Here is a 21,324-nt window from a genome sequence, read left to right on the forward strand (position 1 = left end):
CCCCCACCACCCCCGCGCCCCTTTAAAGAGCGACTCTGGGGCAGATTGGGGGGGGTCTGGGGTAGGTGGGGGGGATTCCAGGGCAGATTGGGGCAGCTGGGGGCTCTGGGGCAGTTTGAACAACTATGGGGTAGATTGTGGGCGAGTCTGGGGTAGGTGGGGGGATTCCAGGGGAGACTGGGGGGGGCACAGGGGGGTTCAGGGGCAGTTTGAGCAGCTCCAGGGCAGATCGGGGGGGTCTGGGGTAGGTCAGAGGATTCCAGGGCAGATTGAGGGGGGCTCTGGGGCAGCTTGAACAACTATGGGGTAGATTGGGGGGGCTCTGGGGTAGGTGGGGGGACTCCAGGGGAGATTGGGGGGGGCTCAGGGGCAGTTTGAGCATCCGCGGGGCAGATTGAGGGGGTCTGGGAGAGGCTGGGGCAGGTTGGGGGCCCTGGGGGCAGTTTGAGCAGCTCTGGGGCAGATTGGGGGGCAGGGGGGCGGGTGCGGGGGGGCTGTGGGGTCTATAGGGCCCGCGATGGCCATAGGGGCGGCCGGGGGCCCCTATAGGGCCTGACGGGGCCCGTATGGCCCGGGGGGGGGGAGCGGTGCGGGCGGGGGGGGGCGACAGGCGGAGGGACCGCTATACGGCCCGGGGCGGGGCCAAGGGGCGGGGCCACGTGGCCAAGGGGCGGGGCCGCGTGGCCAAGGGGGCGGGGCTCCCCGCTCCGGGGGGGGCAGGAACCGGTTGTCACTTTGTTTCCCCCCCCGCCCCGGACCCCCCCAACGGGCGGGGCGGAGGGGGCAGATACCGGGGGGGGGGGGGGCAATACCGGGTCGGGAGGGGGCAATACCGGAGGGGGGGGGCAATACGGGACGAGGGGGGCTGTCCCGTGGGGGGGGGGGGGGGGGCGGTCCCGGTCCCGGGGGGGCGGTCCCTGTCCCGCTCCCAGTCCCGGTCCCGCCGGGGGGGGGCGCGCGCGCCGCGGTCGCGCGTGGCGTGGGCCGGGCGGGGGGGGCCATGGGCTCCGTGTGGAAGCGGCTGCAGCGCGTGGGGAAACGCGCGGCCAAAGTCCACGTGGTGGCGAGTTACGAGGAGCTGCGGCTGGAGGGGACCCGGAAGTGGTGAGGGACCCCCCGGGACCCCCCCGCGGGGACCCCCCCGGGACACCCCCCCACGGGGACCCCCCCGGGACACCCCCCCACGGGACACCCACGGGACCCCCCCGCGGGAAACCCCCCCCCGGGAAACCCCCCCACGGGGACCCCCCCGGGACACCCCCCCACGGGACACCCACGGGAAACCCCCCCACGGGAAACCCCCCCACGGGAAACCCCCCCCACGGGAAACCCCCCCACGGGACCCCCCCCCCACGGGATCATCCCGGGAAACGGCCCCGGGACCCCCCCCCTCCAGGACGCCCTCCCCGGGATCACTCCCCCCCGTGACCCCCCCGGAACCCCGGAACCCCCCCGACCCCCCCACGGGACCCCCCCCCCCCCGTGACCCCCCCTCGATCCCTCCCCTGTCCCGGGATTCCCCCCCCCCCCCCGGCACCGCCCTGGGACACCCCCCCCCTCCCCCCCCCCGGGACTCCCCCCTGTCGGACACGGGGACCCCCCCCCCGGCACCGCCCCCCCCCCCCCCGGGGTGTCCCCACTCCCCTATAGCGCCCTGGTCCTTACGGGCCCCTATAGCCCCCTATAGCCCATAGGGTCCCGTATAGGGCACGGGGCGCTTGTGCGGGGCGGGGCCCTGTGGGGCCTGGGTCTGTAGGGCCCCCCGGGGGGGGGTCTGGGTCCCTGTAGGGGTCTGGGTCCCCATAGGGGTCTGGGTCCCCATAGGGGTCTGGGTCTCTATAGGGGTCTGGGTTCCTATAGGGGTCTGGGTCCCCATAGGGGTCTGGGTCTCTATAGGGGTCTGGGTCTCTATAGGGGACTGGGTCCCCATAGGGGTCTGGGTCCCCATAGGGGTCTGGGTCTCTATAGGGGTCTGGGTCTCTATAGGGGACTGGGTCCCCATAGGGGGCAGGGTCCCCATAGGGGTCTGGGTCCCTATAGGGGTCTGGGTCTCTATAGGGGGCAGGGTCCCCATAGGGGTCTGGGTCCCCATAGGGGTCTGGGTCTCTATAGGGGGCGGGTCTCTATAGGGGGCAGGTCCCCTATGGGGCGCGGGGCCCCTGTGGGGCCGCCGGTTCCGGGCGGCGAAAGGGGAAGCGGGAGGTTCCTGCGGGGGGGGGGGGGGGGGGCTCTGCCTCACGGCCCCGCCCGGCCCCGCCCCCCGCTATGGGGCTGAGCCCCCCATGTGGGGCCGCCCCCCCCCCCGGCCCCGCTCCCCCCCCCCCCCCCCGGCCTCCGCTTTCGTTTTGGGCTCAGAATGGCCATAAATGGGGCCCTGGCGGGAAACGCCGCCGGGGCGGCTAAAAATAACCCCGGGGGGGGGGGGGGGGGCTGTGGGGCAGGGCGGGGGGGGGGGGGGGGGGGGGTGTCCGGTTTCCTCCAGCCCCAAATTTAGCCCCGACCCCCCCCCCCCCCCGGGCTAAACTTAGCCCGACCCCCCCCCCCCCCCCCCCCCCGAGCAGCTGTCCAGGGCGGGGGGGGGGGGGGGGGGAGAGCACTGGGGACCCCCAACTGCCCCCCCCGTCCAGGGGCCCCCCAAGTGCCCCACCCCCAGGGTGCCCTAGGGGCGTCTATGGGGTATCCATGGGGCTGGGGAGGCTCTAGGGGTATCCATGGGGCTGGGGGTGCTCCAGGGGTATCTATGGGGCTCCCATGGGGCTGGGGGTGCCCTAGGGGTGTCTATGGGGTATCCATGGGGCTGGGGGGTGCTCTAGGGGTATCCATGGGGCTCCCATGGGGCTGGGGGTGCTCCAGGGGTGTCTATGGGGTATCCATGGGGCTGGGGGTGCCCTAGGGGTATCCATGGGGTATCCATGGGGCTGGGGGTGCTGTAGGGGTATCTATGGGGCTCCCATGGGGCTGGGGGTGCTCCAGGGGTATCCATGGGGTTTCCATGGGGCTGGGGAGGCTCTAGGGGCTCCCATGGGGCTGGGGGTGCCCTAGGGGTGTCTATGGGGCTGGGGGTGCTCTAGGGGTTTCCATGGGGCTGGGGGGTGCTCTAGGGGTATCCATGGGGCTCCCATGAGGCTGGGGGTGCTCTAGGGGTATCCATGGGGCTGGGGGGTGCTCTAGGGCGGCCGTGGGGCAGGGCAGGGCAGGGCAGGTCCCAACCAACGGTGTCCTCCCCCCGCCCCGTTATCTCGGTGCCCCACGGCCACGACCGGGGCTGCCCCACAGCGATAGGGGGCGGGCGGGGGGTGTGGGGGGCGCAGGGGGTGTTGGGGGGCGGCTGGTCCCCCCCCCATGGCCTAAGGAGCAGCCCCACAGGCAGCCGGACAAGGTGGTCGTCGTGTGGACGAGGCGCAACCGGCGGCTCTGCACCAAGGTGGGGCGGCGGGGGGCACCTATGGGGCTGAGGGGATCTATAGGGCAGGTCAGGGGCACCTATGGGGCTGGAGGGGGCACCTATGGGGCTGGGGGGGGGTCATCTATGGGGCTGGAGGGGTCTATAGGGCAGGTCAGGGGCACCTATGGGGCTGGAGGGGGTGCCTGTGGGGCTGCTCAGGGGCACCAATGGGGCTGGTCGGGGGCACCTATGGGGCTGGGGGGGGGCGCCTATGGGGGTGGTAGGGAGCACCTATGGGACCGGTCGGGGGCACCTATGGGGCTGGAGGGGGTGCCTGTGGGGCTGGAGGGGGGCATCTATGGGGCCGGCAGCACCTATGGGGCTCGTCAAGGGCACCTATGGAGCTGGGGGGGGCGCCTATGGGGGTGGTAGGGAGCACCTATGGGGCTGGAAGGGGTCATCTATGGGGCTGGCAGCACCTATGGGACCGGTCGGGGGCACCTATGGGGCTGGGGTGGTCTATAGGGCAGGTCAGGGGCATCTATGGGACTGGGGGGGGGGGGGGGGGGGCGCCTGTGGGGCTGGTTGGGGGCCCCTATGGGGCTGGTGCCACCTATGGGGCTGGTTGGGGGACACGTGTGGGGCCCCCCTGGGGTGATGCGGGCGCCGTGGGGCGCCGTGGGGCTGAGGGTGTCTCCGCAGCCCCACAGCTGGCAGCCGGACATCGGCAACCCCTACCGGGGCTCCGTCACCTGGGTGGTGCCCGAGACCGTCGACGTCGTGGTGACGCTGTACCGGGTGCGGCGCCCGCGCGGGTGTTCCCTGGCGCGGCTGTACCCGCCGCGCGGCTGTACCGCCCTGCGCGACTGTACCCACTGTGCGGCTGTACCGCCCTGCGCGACTGTGCCCCCCCCCCCCCCGGTGCGACTGTGCCCCTCTGTGTGGCTGTACCCGCTGTGCGGCTGTACCGCCCTGCGCGACTGTGCACCCCCCCCCGCCGTGTGACTGTGCCCCTCTGTGTGGCTGTACCCCATGCGGCTGTACCCGCTGTGCGGCTGTACCGCCCTGCACGACTGTGCCCCCCCCGGTGCGACTGTGCCCCTCTGTGTGGCTGTACCCGCTGTGCGGCTGTACCGCCCTGCACGACCGTGCCCCCCCCGGTGCGACTGTGCCCCTCTGTGTGGCTGTACCCGCTGTGCGGCTGTACCCGCTGTGCGGCTGTACCGCCCTGCACGACTGTGCCCCCCCCCCCCCCCCCCCCCCCGGTGCGACTGTGCCCCTCTGTGCGGCTGTACCGCCCTGCACGACTGTGCCCCCCCGGTGCGACTGTGCCCCTCTGTGTGGCTGTACCCCGCCCTATGCAGCTCTACCCGCCGCACGGCTGTACCCGTCTTGTGTGACTGTACCCGCTGCACGGCTGTACCACCCCCCAATGCAGCTGTGCCCCCCCGTGCGGCTGTGCCTGCTGTGCGGCTGTACCCTCCGGCACAACGGGTCCTCCCAGTGAGGCTGTTCCCCCTGCCCCAACAGGTCCCCTGGTCCCCCCGGTGCGGCTGTTCCCCCTCACATTGTGCACATAGAGCCCTGGCACGAGTGTCCCCCAGCGCGACTGTTGTCCCCCCATCACGGCTGTTGTCCCCCCGACACGTCTGTCCCCCTGTCCCCTGTGTCGCCCCCTGTCCCCCGTGTCCCCCGTGTCACCCCCTGTCCCCCGTGTCACCGTGTCCCCCGTGTCCCCCCCCCGCGCTGTCACCCCGTCCCCCCCCCGCGGCTCACGGGGTCCCCGCCGTCCCCAGGACCCCCGCGCCGACCGCTACGATGACAAGGAGTGGACGTTCGTCATCGAGACCGTGAGCGGGGGGACACCTGGGGACACGGGGGGGACTCCTGGATATGGGGGTCCTTGTGGGGGACACCTGGGGACACGGGGGGGCTCCTGGATATGGGGGACACCTGGGGACATGGGGGGGGGGTCCTGGATATGGGGGTCCTTGTGGGGGACACTTGGGGACACCGGGGGGGCTCCCGGATATGGGGGTCCTTGTGGGGGACACTTCAATCCCCGGGGTCCCCAATGAGGGGTATGGGGGGGGGTCCCGGTTTTTTGGGTCCCTGGGGGTGTTGGAGGGTCCCGGACGCCGCGGCCTCGTGGGGGGGGTCCCCCGGACACCCGGGCCCTCGTTGGGGCATTCGGGGGCTCCCCGGACGCCGGGGCCCTTGTGAGGGGCTTGGGGGGGTCCCCGGACGCCGGGGCCCTGCAGGGGGTACCGGACACCCGGACCCGTTGCGGGGGGTTGGGGGGTCCCCCGGACGCCGGGGCCCTTGTTGGGGGGTTGGGGGGTCCCGGACACCCGGGTCCTCGTTGGGGGGTTGGGGGGTCCCCGGACGCCGGGGCCCCCCGCGCTCCCCCCCTCCCCCCCCCCCCAGGAGTCCCGCTCCGCTCTGGCCGCCGCCGCCGTCAACGTCTCCCGTTTCGCCGCCCCCGCCCCCGCCGCCGCCGCCGTCGCCCTGGAGCTGCCGCTGCGGCCGCGCTCGCGCCGGGTGGCGGCCGCGCGCCTGCGCCTGACCCTCACGGCCACCGTCCTGCGCGAGGGCCGCGCCACGTGAGTCGCGGCGCCGGCGGCGCCATCTTGCTCGCGGGCAAAGGGGCGGGGCCCCGCCCGCGGAAGGGCGGGCGCGCGGCGGCCATGTTGGCGGTGGGCACGCGCGGGGCGCGTGAGGGCGGGGCGGCCATCTTGGGTGTGGGCGCGGGGGTGACAGTGGCGGGGCGGCCATCTTGGGTGTGGGCGCGGGGGTGACAGTGGCGGGGCGGCCATGTTGGGTGTGGGCAGTGGCGGGGACCATGGGGACCGCGGAGGGGGTCGCGACACGGAGGCCACGGGAGCCTCTTGGGGACACTGGGGGCACCTGGATGGGGACCCTGTCGGGCCATGGGGTTCCCTTGAGGACGTTTTAGGGCACCTCGAGGGGCCCAAGGTCCCCGCGGGGGTGGCAGGGGACAGGGTCAAGGGTCACGGGGGCACAGGGGACCCCTGGGGACATGGGGGCCCTTGGAGCCATCGTAGGGCACCTTGTGGGGCCAAGGGGACCATCCGGGGACATGGGGACCTGTTGTAGGGGCCCTTTGGGGACACCAGGGGGACCCCGGGGCCATTGCAGGGCACCTGGTGAAGCCCGGGGGACTTTTGGGGACACTGGGGGGACCCATTGGGGACATTGGGGACCCCAGGGCCGTTGCAGGGCACCTGTGCGGGGGGAGCGGGGTCCTGTGGTGCGGGCGGGTGGTGGCACTCAGGGGACGCGGTGGCACCTTGGGGACACGGGGGACATGGGGACGCGGTGACACCTTGGGGACACGGTGGCCCGCAGGGACGAGGACATGCAGAGCGTGGCCAGCCTGCTGAGCCTGCGCCCGGGGGACATGGGGACATGGGGGACACGGGGACGCGGTGGCACCTTGGGGACACGGTGGCACCTTGGGGACGCAGGGACGAGGACATGCAGAGCGTGGCCAGCCTGCTCAGCCTGCGCCCGGGGGACGTGGGGACATGGGGGACACGGGGACGCGGTGGCACCTTGGGGACGCAGGGACGAGGACATGCAGAGCGTGGCCAGCCTGCTCAGCCTGCGCCCGGGGGACGTGGGGACACGGGGGACGCGGTGGCACCTTGGGGACATGGGGACACGGTGGCACCTTGGGGACACGGGGACGCGGTGGCACCTTGGGGACATGGTGGCACCTTGGGGACACGGGGACGCGGTGGCAGCGGTGGCACCTTGGGGACATGGTGGCACCTTGGGGACGCGGTGGCACCTTGGGGACATGGGGACACGGTGGCACCTTGGGGACGCAGGGACGAGGACATGCAGAGCGTGGCCAGCCTGCTGAACCTGCGCCCGGGGGACATGGGGACATGGGGGACACGGGGACGCGGTGGCACCTTGGGGACGCAGGGACGAGGACATGCAGAGCGTGGCCAGCCTGCTCAGCCTGCGCCCGGGGGACATGGGGACACGGGGGACGCGGTGGCACCTTGGGGACATGGGGACGCGGTGACACCTTGGGGACATGGGGACACGGTGGCAGCGGTGGCACCTTGGGGACGCAGGGACGAGGACATGCAGAGCGTGGCCAGCCTGCTGAGCCTGCGCCCGGGGGACGTGGGGACACGGGGACGCGGTGGCACCTTGGGGACGTGGTGGCACCTTGGGGACACGGGGACGCGGTGGCACCTTGGGGACATGGTGGCACCTTGGGGACACGGTGGCACCTTGGGGACACGGGGACGCGGTGGCACCTTGGGGACGCAGGGACGAGGACATGCAGAGCGTGGCCAGCCTGCTCAGCCTGCGCCCGGGGGACACGGGGGACGCGGTGGCACCTTGGGGACGCGGTGGCACCTTGGGGACACGGGGACGCGGTGGCACCTTGGGGACATGGTGGCACCTTGGGGACACGGTGGCACCTTGGGGACACGGGGACGCGGTGGCACCTTGGGGACGCAGGGACGAGGACATGCAGAGCGTGGCCAGCCTGCTCAGCCTGCGCCCGGGGGACGTCGCCGACCTGGGGGACTTCGCCGAGAGCGACGACGAGGACGGGCGGCCGCGGGGGGGGGACGCGGGGACCCCCCTGCCCCCCGGTGCGGCCCCAAACCCCAACGGCCCCGAATCTGCCCCGAAACCCCCAACGGCCCCGAATCTGCCCCAAAATGGGACCAAACGGCCCCAAATCTGCCCCGAAACCCCCAACGGCCCCGAATCTGCCCCAAAATGGACCAAATGGCCCCGAATCTGCCCCGAAACCCCCAACGGCCCCGAATCTGCCCCAAATGGGACCAAACGGCCCCGAATCTGCCCCAAAATGGACCAAACGGCCCCGAATCTGCCCCGAAACCCCCAACGGCCCCGAATCTGCCCCAAATTGGACCACGTGGCCCCAAATGCCCCCAATGGTCCTGAACGGCCCCAAACGTCCCCAATGGCCCCGAGTCTGCCCCAAATTGGACCAAATGGCCCCGGTTCTGCCCCAGATTGGTCCTGAACGGCCCCTGTTATGTCCCAAATGGCCCCGATTCTGCCCCAGATTGGGCCAAGGGGCCCAAATCCTGCCCCAAACTGCTTTAAACAACCCTCTTTCTGCCCCCAAATGCCCCAAATAGTCCTGAACAGCCACAAACTGCCCCAATCCTACCCCAAACTGCCCCAGGGAGCCCAAATCCTGCCCCTAAAGCCCCCAAATGCCCCCAAATGCCCCAATCCTACCCCAAACTGCCCCAAAGACCCAAACAGCCCAGGGATGGCCCCGTTTTTGTGTCCCAAATCGCCTCAATCCTGCCCAAAGTTGCCAGATTCTGCCCCAAATGGCCTCAAAACCCCAGTCCGACCCTTTCCCCCCCCGGGACCCTCCTGCCCCCCTGTTGTGGTGGGGGTGGGGGGGGTCCCCCGTTCCGACGCCCCCCCCTCGTTCTCAGAGCCCCCCCGGGAGCTGAAGGCGCCGATGGAGGAGGAGGAGGAAGAGCCGGGGGGGGGAGAGCGGCCCCCCCGGGGTGCGGTACGGAGCCGGATGCCTGGGCCCCTATGGGGGCACCGTGGGGAGGGGGGGCCGGACGCCTGGGCCCCTCGGTGGGGGGGGTCTCCTGGCTCTGGGGGGGTCCCGGACGCCTGGGCCCCTCGGTGGGGGGGGCTCCTGGCTCCCGGGGGGGGGTCCCGGACGCCTGGGCCCCTCGGTGGGGGGTCTCCTGGCTCTGGGGGGGTCCCGGACGCCTGGGCCCCTCGGTGGGGGGTCTCCTGGCTCTGGGGGGCGCCCGGACGCCTGGGCCCCTCGGTGGGGGGGGCTCCTGGCTCTGGGGGCTCCCGGACGCCTGGGCCCCTCGGTGGGGGGGGCTCCTGGCTCTGGGGGGGCGCCCGGACGCCTGGGCCCCTCGGTGGGGGGGACTCCTGGCTCCTGGGGGGGTCCCGGACGCCTGGGCCCCTCGGTGGGGGGGTCTCCTGGCTCCCGGGGGGGTCCCGGACGCCTGGGCCCCTCGGTGGGGGGGGGCTCCTGGCTCCCTGGGGGGGTCCCGGACGCCTGGGCCCCTCGGTGGGGGGGTCTCCTGGCTCCCTGGGGGGGGCCCGGACGCCTGGGCCCCTCGGTGGGGGGGTCTCCTGGCTCTGGGGGGGCCCGGACGCCTGGGCCCCTCGGTGGGGGGGTCTCCTGGCTCCCGGGGGGGGTCCCGGACGCCTGGGCCCCGTCCCTGAGCCGTCTCTCACGCAGGATCAGCCCCGGCGGGGGGGGGCAGCGCGGCCCCGGGGCCCCCCCTGGACATGGGGGCGCAGGGAGGCCCCCCCGGCCCCAACCAGGAGCCTGGTGCCCCCCCAGAGGTAAGTGCGGGGGGGGGGCAGGACCCCCCATGTAGGGTCTGGGGGGTGATGGGGGCTTGGGGACACCCATATGTGGTCTGGGGGGTGATGGGGGCTTGGGGACACCCGTGCATGGTCCAGAGGGTGACAGGGGGCTCCGGGACCCCCATGTTGGGACTGGGGGGGGACCTGGGGGCTCTGGGACCCCCACGTTTGGTTTGGGGGGCTCCGGGACCCCCGTGTCTGGGATGGGGGGATCTGGGGGCTCTGGGACCCCCGTGTCTGGTCTGGGGGTTCTCCAGCCCCCCCGTGCCCGGTTTGGGGGTCTCCAACCCCCCTGTACCCGGTTTGGGGTCTCCAACCCCCGTTCTGGTTTGGGGGTCCCCAGCCCCCCGTGCCCGGTTTGGGGGTCTCCAACCCCCGTTCTGGTTTGGGGGTCCCCAGCCCCCCGTGCCCGGTTTGGGGGTCTCCAACCCCCGTTCTGGTTTGGGGGTCCCCAGCCCCCTGTACCCGGTTTGGGGGTCTCCACCCCCGTTCTGGTTTGGGGGTCCCCAGCCCCCCGGTCGCGCTGTCCCCCGCAGGGCCCCCCCGCGCTGCTCCGCTGGTGCCAGGAGGTGACAGCCGGTTACCGCGGCGTCAACGTCACCAACTTCAGCTCGGCCTGGCGCGACGGGCTGGCGTTGTGCGCGATCCTGCACCGGGTGTGCCCGGAGCGCGTGTGAGTGACACCGTGGGGACACGGGGACAGCGTGGGGACACCATGAGGACACAGGGACAGCGTGGGGACACACCAGGGACACCATGGGGACACGTGGGGACACGTGGGGACGGGCTGGCGTTGTGCGCCATCCTGCACCGGGTGTGCCCGGAGCGCGTGTGAGTGACACCGTGGGGACATGGGGACACCATGGGGACACCATGGGGACACCATGGGGACACTGCGGGGACACCGTGGGGACATGGGGACAGTGTGGGGACACCATGGGGACACGTGGGGACGGGCTGGCGTTGTGCGCCATCCTGCACCGGGTGTGCCCGGAGCGCGTGTGAGTGACACCGTGGGGACATGGGGACACACTGGGGACACCGTGGGGACACGTGGGGACGGGCTGGCGTTGTGCACGATCCTGCACCGGGTGTGCCCGGAGCGCGTGTGAGTGACACCATGGGGACATGGGGACAGTGTGGGGACACCATGGGGACACCATGGGGACACTGCGGGGACAGCGTGGGGACACCCGGGGATGCCCCGAGGACACCCCGGGAACACCCTGGGGACATCACGGGGACACCCCGGGGACACGTGGGGACACGTGGGGACACGTAGGGACACGTGGGGACGCCTGAGGACGCCCTGGGGATGCCCCGAGGACACGTGGGGACACCCCAAGGGCACCTGAGGACGTTGGGGACCCCGGGAACCCTCTTGGGGACCCTTAGGGACACCCTGGGGACACCGAGAAGACTCCTGGGGACACCGGGGACCCCATGGGGACATCTTGGGGACACCGGGGCCCCCCATGGGGACATTCTGGGGACAGTGGGGACCCCATGGGGACATTCTGGGGACAGTGGGGACACTTGGGGGTGCTGGGGGGGGCAGGGACCCCCATGGGGACATCCTGGGGACACTGGGGACCTCTTGGGGACACTCTTGGGGACACCCCCCCCCCGCAGTGACTTTGACTCCCTGGACCCCCTGGACATCGAGGGCAACAACAGACTGGTGAGGGGGGGGCGGGGCTTGGGGGGGGGGCGAGGGGGGGCCAGGGATCTGCGGGGGGGGGGAGGGGCTGGGGGGAGGGGCCGCCCCCATAGCGGGTCACTGGGGGGGGGTCACCTCCATAGGGGGTGTTTGGGGGGGGGTCATGTCCATGGGGGGGGGTCGTCACCTCCATGGGTTTTTTTTTGGGGGGGGGTCTCACTGTCCCCCCCCCCCAGGCCTTTGAGAGGGTTTGGGGGGGTCACCTCCATGGGGGGGGGTCACGTCCATGGGGGGTTTTTGGGGGGGGGGTCACCTCCATGGGGGGGGGTCGTCACCTCCATGGGGGGTTTTCGGGGGGGGTCACCTCCATGGGGGGGTCACCTCCATGGGGGGGTCGTCACCTCCATGTTTTTTTGGGGGGGGGTCATGTCCATGGGGGGGGTCGTCACCTCCATGTTTTTCGGGGGGGTCACGGTTCCCCCCCCCCCAGGCCTTCGAGGGGGTTTCGGGGGGGTCACCTCCATGGGGGGTTTTGGGGGGTCACCTCCATGGGGGGGTTCGGGGGTCGTCACCTCCATGTTTTTCGGGGGGGTCGTCACCTCCATGGGGGGGGTCGTCACCTCCATGTTTTTCGGGGGGGTCACGTCCATGGGGGGGGGGTCGTCACCTCCATGGGGGGGTCGTCACCTCCATGTTTTTTCGGGGGGGTCACGGTTTCCCCCCCCCCCCAGGCCTTCGAGGGGGTTTTGGGGGGGTCGTCACCTCCATGTTTTTTGGGGGGGGGGTCACGTCCATGGGGGGGTCGTCACCTCCATGTTTTTCGGGGGGGTCACGGTTTGTCCCCCCCCCCCCCCCAGGCCTTCGACGGCTTCGCGGCCCTGGGCCTGGGGCGGCTCCTGGCGCCGGGGGACATGGGGCGGCCGGGGGGGCCCGACCGGCTGGGGGTCCTGACCTACGTGTGGCAGCTGCGGGAGCGCCTGGGGGGCGGGGGGACGGGGGGGGACCGCGGGGGGGCCGCCCGCGGGGACCGCGGGGACAGGGACCGCGGGGACAGGGACCGCGGGGACAACGACCATGGGGACACCACCCGTGGGGACACCACCCACGGGGACAGGGACCGTGGGGACAGCAGGGACAGGGACCGCGGGGACAGGAACCGCGGGGACACCGCCCGTGGGGACACCGCCCGTGGGGACACCGCCCTTGGGGACACCGCCCTTGGGGACGGGGACACCCTGCGCGGGGACACCCTGCTTGGGGACAACCGCGGGGACAGGGACCGCGGGGACACCACCCGTGGGGACAGCATCCATGGGGACAACGACCGTGGGGACATCGCCCATGGGGACACCACCCACGGGGACGGGGACGGCGGGGACAACAACCCCAGGGACGGGGACAGCGGGGACACCCTGCACAGGGACACCACCCATGGGGACACTCTGCTTGGGGACACCACCCGTGGGGACGGGGACGGCGGGGACACCGCCCCTGTGGGGACACGCCAGACCCCTCCCATTGGGGACACCGTTCCTGAGGACACGCCCCTTGGGGACACCCCCTGTGGGGACACCGCGCCTGGGGACAACGACCGTGGGGACAGAGCCCGTGGGGACACCCTGCCTGGGGACACCATTCCTGGGAACACCGCCCACGGGGACACTTTCCCTGGGGACACGCCCCTTGAGGACACGCCCCTTGAGGACACGCCCCTTGTGGACACGCCCCCCGCGGGGACATGCCAGGCCCCTCCCACTGGGGACACGCCCCTTGGGGACAGGGTCCGGGCAGGGCCCCCCGGCGCCCCCCCCAACATGGCGGCCCCCAGCGGAGCCGCAAAGACCCCTGGGAGCCCGGCCGAGGCCGCAGAGGATGCCGGGAGCTCGGCCAATGGCGTCGCCGCAAGGGATGATGGGAACGTGGCGGAGGGCGGCGCCGCAAAGGACTCTGGGAGCTCGGTGGACCCGGAGGCCGCAAAGGATGCTGGGAGCTTGGAGGACCCAGGGGCCGGAAAGGACTCTGGGAGCCCGGAAGCTGCGGAGGATGCTGGGAGCTCGGCGGACCCGGAAGCCGCGGGGGCCGCCGGGAGCTCGGCGGACCCGGAAGCCGCGGGGGCCGCCGGGAGCGCGGGGGGGGGCGGCCCCGCTCGTGCCCCCCCCGCGGCGGCGCCGCCCCTCCGGGCGGGGGGGGCTCCCCCCCCCCCCGCGGCCCCGGGAGCCTCTCGCGGCGCCGGGGCGGGGCCCGCGCGGTGAGCGGCGCCGGGAGCGGAAACCGGAACCGGAAACGGGAAACGCCCCCCCCCCGGGAACCGCCCCCCCCGGGAACTAGCACCGCCCCCCGGAACTAGCTCCGCCCCCCGGGACTAGCACCGCCCCCCCGGGAGTAGCACCGCCCCCTCGGGTCTAGCACCGCCCCCTCGGGTCTAGCACCGCCCCCTCGGGTCTAGCTCCGCCCCCTCGGGACTGGTACCGCCCCCCGGGTCTAGCACCGCCTCCCCCTCCCCCCCGGTCTAGCCCCGCCCCCCGGACAAGCACCGCCCCCTCGGGACTAGCACCGCCCCCGGGGGCGGGGCAGGCAGGTGACACCCGTCCCGTGTCCCCAGGGTGACGGCGACGGGGACAGCGCGAGCAGCCCCCCCCCCGAGCCCCCCCCGCCCCCGGTGAGCGGCAGCGGTGGGGACACGGGGGACAGGGACGGGGACAGGGGACACAGGGATGGGGACAGGGGGACAGGGGACACGGGGACGGGGACAGGGATGGGGACGGGGATGGGGACAGGGGACACGGGGACAGGGGACACGGGGACGGGGATGGGGACATGGGGATGGGGATGGGGACACGGGGATGGGGATGGGGACACGGGGACATGGGGACGCGTGGGGACAGGGGACAGAGATGGGGTTGGGTGGGGACATGGGGACACGTGGGGACGGGGACGTGTCCGCGAGCTCCAGGGTGACTAACCCCCCCCCCCAGAAGTGCCAGCAGAGCCGGTCCCTGCGGAGGACGAGAGACCGGTGAGGGGACGGGGACGCTGTGGGGACGGGGACACTGTGGGGACAGGGACACTGTGGGGACGGGGGGGACAGGGACACCGCGGGGACGGGGACACCGCGGGATGGGGGACACCGCGGGGACGGGGGGACACCACGGGGACGGGGGACACCGCGGGGATGGGGGACACCATGGGGACAGGGACACTGCGGGGACGGGGACACCGCAGGGATGAAGGGACAGGGACATTGTGGGGCGGGGACACTGTGGGGACGGGGACACCGCGGGGATGGGGGACACTGTGGGGACAGGGGGACACCGCGGGGACGGGGACACCGCGGGGATGAGGGGACAGGGACATTGTGGGGACGGGGGGACACCATGGGGACAGGGACACTGCGGGGACGGGGGACACCTGCGGGGACAGGGAGGAGCTGGGGACAGGGCGGTGCCGCTGGGGACACCGTGGGGACATTGGGGACATTGGGGACATTGGTGACACCATGGGGACATGGGGACATTGGGGACAGCGGCTGCAGGACGCGGGGCAGGGGAGGACATTGGGGACCCTGTGGGGACACGGGGGGCAGCGGCTGCAGGACGCGGGGCAGTTCGTGGGGACATTGGGGACATTGGGGACATTGGGGACATTGGGGCCAGCGGCTGCAGGACGCGGGGCACTTCGTGGAGACATTGGGGACATTGGGGACATTGGGGACATTGGGGACACGGGGCAGCGGCTGCAGGACGCGGGGCAGTTCGTGGGGACATTGGGGACACCGTGGGGACATTGGGGACATTGGGGACATTGGGGACATTGGGGCCAGCGGCTGCAGGACGCGGGGCAGTTCGTGGGGACATTGGGGACACCGTGGGGACATTGGGGACATTGGGGACATTGGGGACATGGGGCCAGCGGCTGCAGGACGCGGGGCAGTTCGTGGGGACACATTGGGGACATTGGGGACACCATGGGGACATTGGGGACATTGGGACACGGGACAGCGGCTGCAGAACGCGGGGCAGTTCGTGGGGACATTGGGGACACGGGGACATTGGGGACATTGGGGACAGCGGCTGCAGGACGCGGGGCAGTTCGTGGGGACATTGGGGACATTGGGGACACGGGCCAGCGGCTGCAGGACGCGGGGCAGTTCGTGGGGACATTGGGGACATTGGGGACATTGGGGACACGGGGCAGCGGCTGCAGGACGCGGGGCAGTTCGTGGGACATTGGGGACATTGGGGACATTGGGGACATTGGGGACATTGGGGACAGCGGCTGCAGGACGCGGGGCAGTTCGTGGGACATTGGGGACATTGGGGACATTGGGGACATTGGGGACATTGGGGACAGCGGCTGCAGGACGCGGGGCAGTTCGTCCTGGCCGAGCTCCGGGCGCTCGAGGACGAGCAGCGACTCCTCGACGGCCGCGCGGTCACCCTGGAGCGGGAGCTGCGGAGCCTCATGGACACAGGTGGGGACAATGGGGACAGCGTGGGGACAGCGTGGGGACAGGGTGGGGACAGGGTGGGGAACCATGGGGACAGCGTGGGGACAGGGTGGGGACAGGGTGGGGGACCATGGGGACACTGTGGGGGGACACCGCGGGGACAGCGTGGGGACCGTGGGGACAGCGTGGGGACAGCGTGGGGACAGGGTGGGGGACCGTGGGGACAGGGTGGGGACAGGGTGGGGACTGTGGGGGACGCCATGGGACACTGTGGGGCAGTGGTGACAGTGTAGGGCACCCTGGGACATGATGGGGACAACGTGGGGACCCCGTGGGGACAGAGTGGGGACTGTGGGGGACGCCATGGGACACTGTGGGGACAGTGGGGACAGTGTAGGGCAGCGTGGGACATGATGGGGACAGAATGGGGACAGAGTGGGGACTGTGGGGGACGCCATGGGACACTGTGGGGACAGTGGGGACAGTGTAGGGCACCCTGGGACATGATGGGGACAGCGTGGGGACCCCGTGGGACACCATGGGACATGATGGGGACACCGTGGGGACCCCGTGGGACATGATGGGGACACCGTGGGGACACGGCCACCAGCAGGGATGTGGCTGCCAACAAGGTCCCCGTGCGGGACCGTCGTGTCCCCCAGCACCGTGTCACTGTCCCCATGTCCCTGGGTTGGGTCTCGGGCCCTCGTGTCCCCTTGTGTCACGGTTGTGGCTGTCCCCAACCCCTGTGTCCCTGTCCCAGGGTTGGGACTGGGCAGTCTCGGTTGTCCCCATGTCCTGTGTCAAGGTCCTGGGCATCCCCCCCGTCCTCGTGTCCCCAGTGTCAGTGTCCCCAGGGCTGCTGTTGGTGTCCCCAGGTGCTATGTTGGTGTCCCCAAGCTCTATGTTGGTGTCCCAGGTTCTGTGTTGGTGTCCCCAAGCCCTGTGTTGGTGTCCCCATCTCTTATGTTGGTGTCCCCAGGTGCTATGTTGGTGTCCCCAAGCCCTATGTTGGTGTCCCCAAGTTCTGTGTTGGTGTCCCCAAGCCCTATGTTGGTGTCCCCATCTCTTATGTTGGTGTCCCCAGGTCCTATGTTGGTGTCCCCAAGCCCTATGTTGGTGTCTCCAAGTTCTGTGTTGGTGTCCCCAACCCCTTTGTTGGTGTCCCCATTTCTTATGTTGGTGTCCCCAAGCCCTATGTTGGTGTCCCCAGGTTCTATGTTGGTGTCCCCAAGTTCTGTCTTGGTGTCCCCCATGTCCCCATGTCCCATGTTGGGTTTGGGGCACCGCCGTGTCCCATGCCGGGGTCCCGGGCCGTGTCCCCGCGTGGCCGTGCCGGGGCGCACGGTGCGGTGCCGGTGACCATGCCGGTGACAATGACACTGTTGGTGACAATGACGCTGTTGGTGACAATGACACTGTTGGTGACAATGACACCGGCCCCGGCAGGCGCCGACCCCCCCCGCGAGGAGCGGCTCCTCCGGGAATGGTTCTCGCTGGTGAACAGGAAAAACGCCCTGATCCGGCGCCAGGACGAGCTGCAGCTGCTGTGAGAGCCCCGGGGGGGGTATTGCCCCGGGGGGGTTGTTATTGCCCCCGGGGGGTGTTATTGCCCCCGGGGGGTTGTTATTGCCCCTGGAGGGGGGTTATTGCCCCCAGGGGGTGGTTATTGCCCCGGTTCGGGGTTCTTGCCCCCGGGGGGGGTTATTGCCCCGGGGGGGCTGTTATTGCCCCAGGGGGGGTATTTCCCCTTGGGGGTGGGTGTTATTGCCCCGGGGGCTGTTATTGCCCCCGGGGGGGGTTATTTCCCCGGGGGGGGGTATTGCCCCCTGGGAGGGGGTATTACTGCCCTGGGGGGGGGGCGGTTATTGCCCCGAGGGGGGGTTATTGCATCCGGGGGGGTTATTATTGCCCCGGGGGGGGGGGGATTATTGCCCCGGGAAGGGTTATTGCCCCGGGGATGGGGTTATTGCCCCCGGGGGGGGTTCGTTATTGCCCCTGGGGGGGTTATTGCCCCAGGGGGCGGTTATTGCCCCCGGGGGGGGTTGTTATTGCCTCCGTGGGGGTGGTTATGGCCCCGGGGGGGGTGGTTATTGCCCCTGGGGGGGGTGTTATTGCCCCCGTAGGGGTGGTTATTGCCCCAGGGGGTGGTTCTTGCCCCCCGGGGGGGGTCGTTATTGCCCCCCGGACACGGTGGCCCCCCCAGGGCGGAGGAGCAGGACCTCGAGAGCCGCTTCGAGCTGCTGAGCAGGGAGCTGCGGGCGATGCTGGCGACCGAGGGTGCGCGGGGACACTGGGGACATGGGGACATTGGGGACACGGGGACATTGGGGACACGGAGGAGACTGAGGGTGCGCGGGGACACTGGGGACACTGGGGACAGCTGGGGACACGGGGACATTGGGGACACTGGGAACACCAGGGACATGGGGGAGACTGAGGGTGCGCGGGGACACTGGGGACACTGGGGACATTGGGGACACCGGGGAGACCGAGGGTGTGCGGGGACACTGGGGACATTGGGGACATTGGGGACAGCTGGGGAGACCGAGGGTGCGCGGGGACATTGGGGACGTTGGGGAGACCGGGGACATTGGGGACACGGGGACATTGGGGACACGGGGGAGACCGAGGGTGCGCAGGGACACGGAGACAGCTGGGGACATGGGGACATTGGGGACACGGGGGAGACCGAGGGTGCGCGGGGACATTGGGGACGTTGGGGACATTGGGGACCTTGGGGACACGGGGGAGACTGAGGGTGCGCGGGGACACAGGGACATTGGGGACACATGGGGACACTGGGGAGACCAGGGACAGCTGGGGACACTGAGGGTGCATGGGGACATTGGGACATTGGGGACATGGGGACAGCTGGGGACACCGGGGAGACCGAGGGTGCGCAGGGACATGGGGACAACTGGGACATTGGAGGCACTGGGGACAGTTGGAGAGACCAGGGACATGGGGGGGGATGTCTGGGGGACACCAGGGACACCCCCGGGCTTGGGGACACCCCTGGGCTTGGGGACACCCTGGTTTGGGGACGTCCCTGGGCTGGGGACAGCGGGGACAGGTGCCACCCCCTGCAGAGTGGCAGAAGTCGGCGGCGCAGCAGCAACGGGAGCAGCTGCTGCTGGACGAACTCGTGACACTGGTGAACGAGCGGGACCGGCTGGTGCGGGACATGGACCGGCGCGAGCGCACGTGAGGCGGGGACACGGGGGGACGGGGGGACGGGGGACACTGGGGGACATGGGGACACGGGGACACGGGGGGACATGGGGACAGCGGGGACAGTGTGGAGACATGGGGACACAGGGGGACATGGGGACACGGGGACACGGGGACATGGGGGACACGGGGACAGGGGGACACGGGGACACGGGGGACATGGGGACAGTGTGGGGACACGGGGGACACGGGGACACGGGGACAGCGGGGACACGGGGGCACGGGGGGACATGGGGACAGCGGGGACAGTGTGGGGACATGGGGACAGCACGGGGACATGGGGACACGGGGACAGCGGGGACACGGGGGACATGGGGACACTGGGGGACACGGGGACAGCGCGGGGACACGGGGGGACATGGGGACAGCGGGGACACTGCGGGGACACGGGGACAGCGCGGGGACATGGGGACACGGGGACAGCGTGGGGACATGGGGACAGTGTAGGGACACGGGGACATGGGGGACATGGGGACAGTGTGGGGACACGGGGACACGGGGGGACATGGGGACAGTGTGGGGACATGGGGACAGTGTGGGGACACGGGGGACACGGACACGGGGACAGCACAGGGACATGGGGACACTGCGGGGACATGGGGGACAGCGCGGGGACATGGGGGGACATGGGGACACGGGGACACAGAGACACGGGGGCACGGGGGACACGGGGGCACAGGGGGACAGTGCGGGGACACTGCTGGGGCGGGGACACGGGGGCTGGAGGGGACAGAAGGGACATGGGGGACACTGTGGGGACAGGGCTATAGGGGATGGGGGGACACCAGCAGGAGGGGATGGGGGGGGAGAGGGGCCAGGGGACACCGTGGGGACACACAGGGGCATGTGGGGACACAGGGGACACGGCTCTGGGGACATGCAGGGACACGGGGGGACATGGGGGGACACGGGGGACATGCGGGGACATGGGGGGGGACACAGGGGACACGCGGGGACATGGGGACGCACAGGGACACAGGGGACACGGCTCTGGGGACATGCAGGGACACACAGGGACATGTGGGGACATGGGGACACACAGGGGACACAGGGACACGGCTCTGGGGACATGTGGGGACACGGGGGGGGACACAGGGGACACACGGGGACATGGGGACACAGAGGGACACAGGGACACGGCTCTGGGGACATGGGGGACACGGGGGGACATGGGGACACACAGGGACACAGGGACACGTCCCCGTCCCCGTCCCCGCAGGGCGCTGGAGGAGGACGCCCGCCTGCAGCGCGGCCTGGAGCTGCGGAGCCGCCAGCAGCGGTGGCACCAGCGCTGCCGGGTGGCCTGAGGGGACACGGGGACGTGGGGACAGCGACGGGGACACCGGGACCCCCGCGGGGACCCCAACAAGGACACAGGGACATGGGGACAGCGACGGGGACACCGGGACCCCCACGGGGACCCCCACGAGGACACGGGGACGTGGGGACAGCGATGGGGACAGCGACGGGGACACCGGGACCCCCACGGGGACCCCCACGAGGACACGGGGACATGGGGACAGCAACGGGGACACCGGGACCCCCATGGGGACCCCAACGAGGACAGGGGGACATGGGGACACCGACGGGGACACCGGGACCCCCGCGGGGCCACCGCAGCCCCCGGCCCGCGGCAATAAAGTTGTTTTATTTGTCCAAGAGGAAACGGTGTCACGTTGGGGCTATAGGGGACCGGGAATGCGCTATAGGGGACGGGAGGGCAAGAGGCTCTAGGGGCTGCAGCAAAGGGCTCTAGGGGCGGAAATCAGGGGGCTATAGGGGTTACAAGGGCTATAGGGACTGGAATAAAGAGGCTGTAGGGGTTACAAGGGCTATAGGGGCAGAAATAAAGGGTTAAAGGGGCTATAGGGGTTACAGGGGCTATAGGGGTTGCAGTAGAGGGCTATAGGGACCAAAATAGGGGGCTATAGGGGGTTGCAAGGGCTATAGGGACTGGAATAAAGAGGCTGTAGGGGTTACAAGGGCTATAGGGGTTGAAATAAAGGGTTAAAGGGGCTATAGGGGTTACAAGGGCTATAGGGGCTGCAGTAGAGGGCTATAGGGACCAAAATAGGGGGCTATAGGGGGTTGCAAGGGCTATAGGGACTGGAATAAAGAGGCTGTAGGGGTTACAAGGGCTATAGGGGTTGAACTAAAGGGTTAAAGGGGCTATAGGGGTTACAGGGGCTATAGGGGCTGCAGTAAAGGGCT

General features: G+C 70.9%; 1 pseudogene; it reads left to right on the top strand.

Annotated features, from left to right (window-relative positions):
- The first annotated feature begins 1,000 nt into the window (after positions 1-1,000).
- On the top strand, positions 1,001-20,420 carry LOC148591337 (EH domain-binding protein 1-like protein 1; annotated as a pseudogene).
- The last annotated feature ends 904 nt before the right edge of the window (positions 20,421-21,324 follow it).

Source organism: Tinamus guttatus, unplaced genomic scaffold (assembly GCF_059628265.1).
Source record: "Tinamus guttatus ecotype Peru unplaced genomic scaffold, ASM5962826v1 Tinamus_guttatus_pri_ptg000863l, whole genome shotgun sequence".
NCBI lineage: Eukaryota > Metazoa > Chordata > Aves > Tinamiformes > Tinamidae > Tinamus > Tinamus guttatus.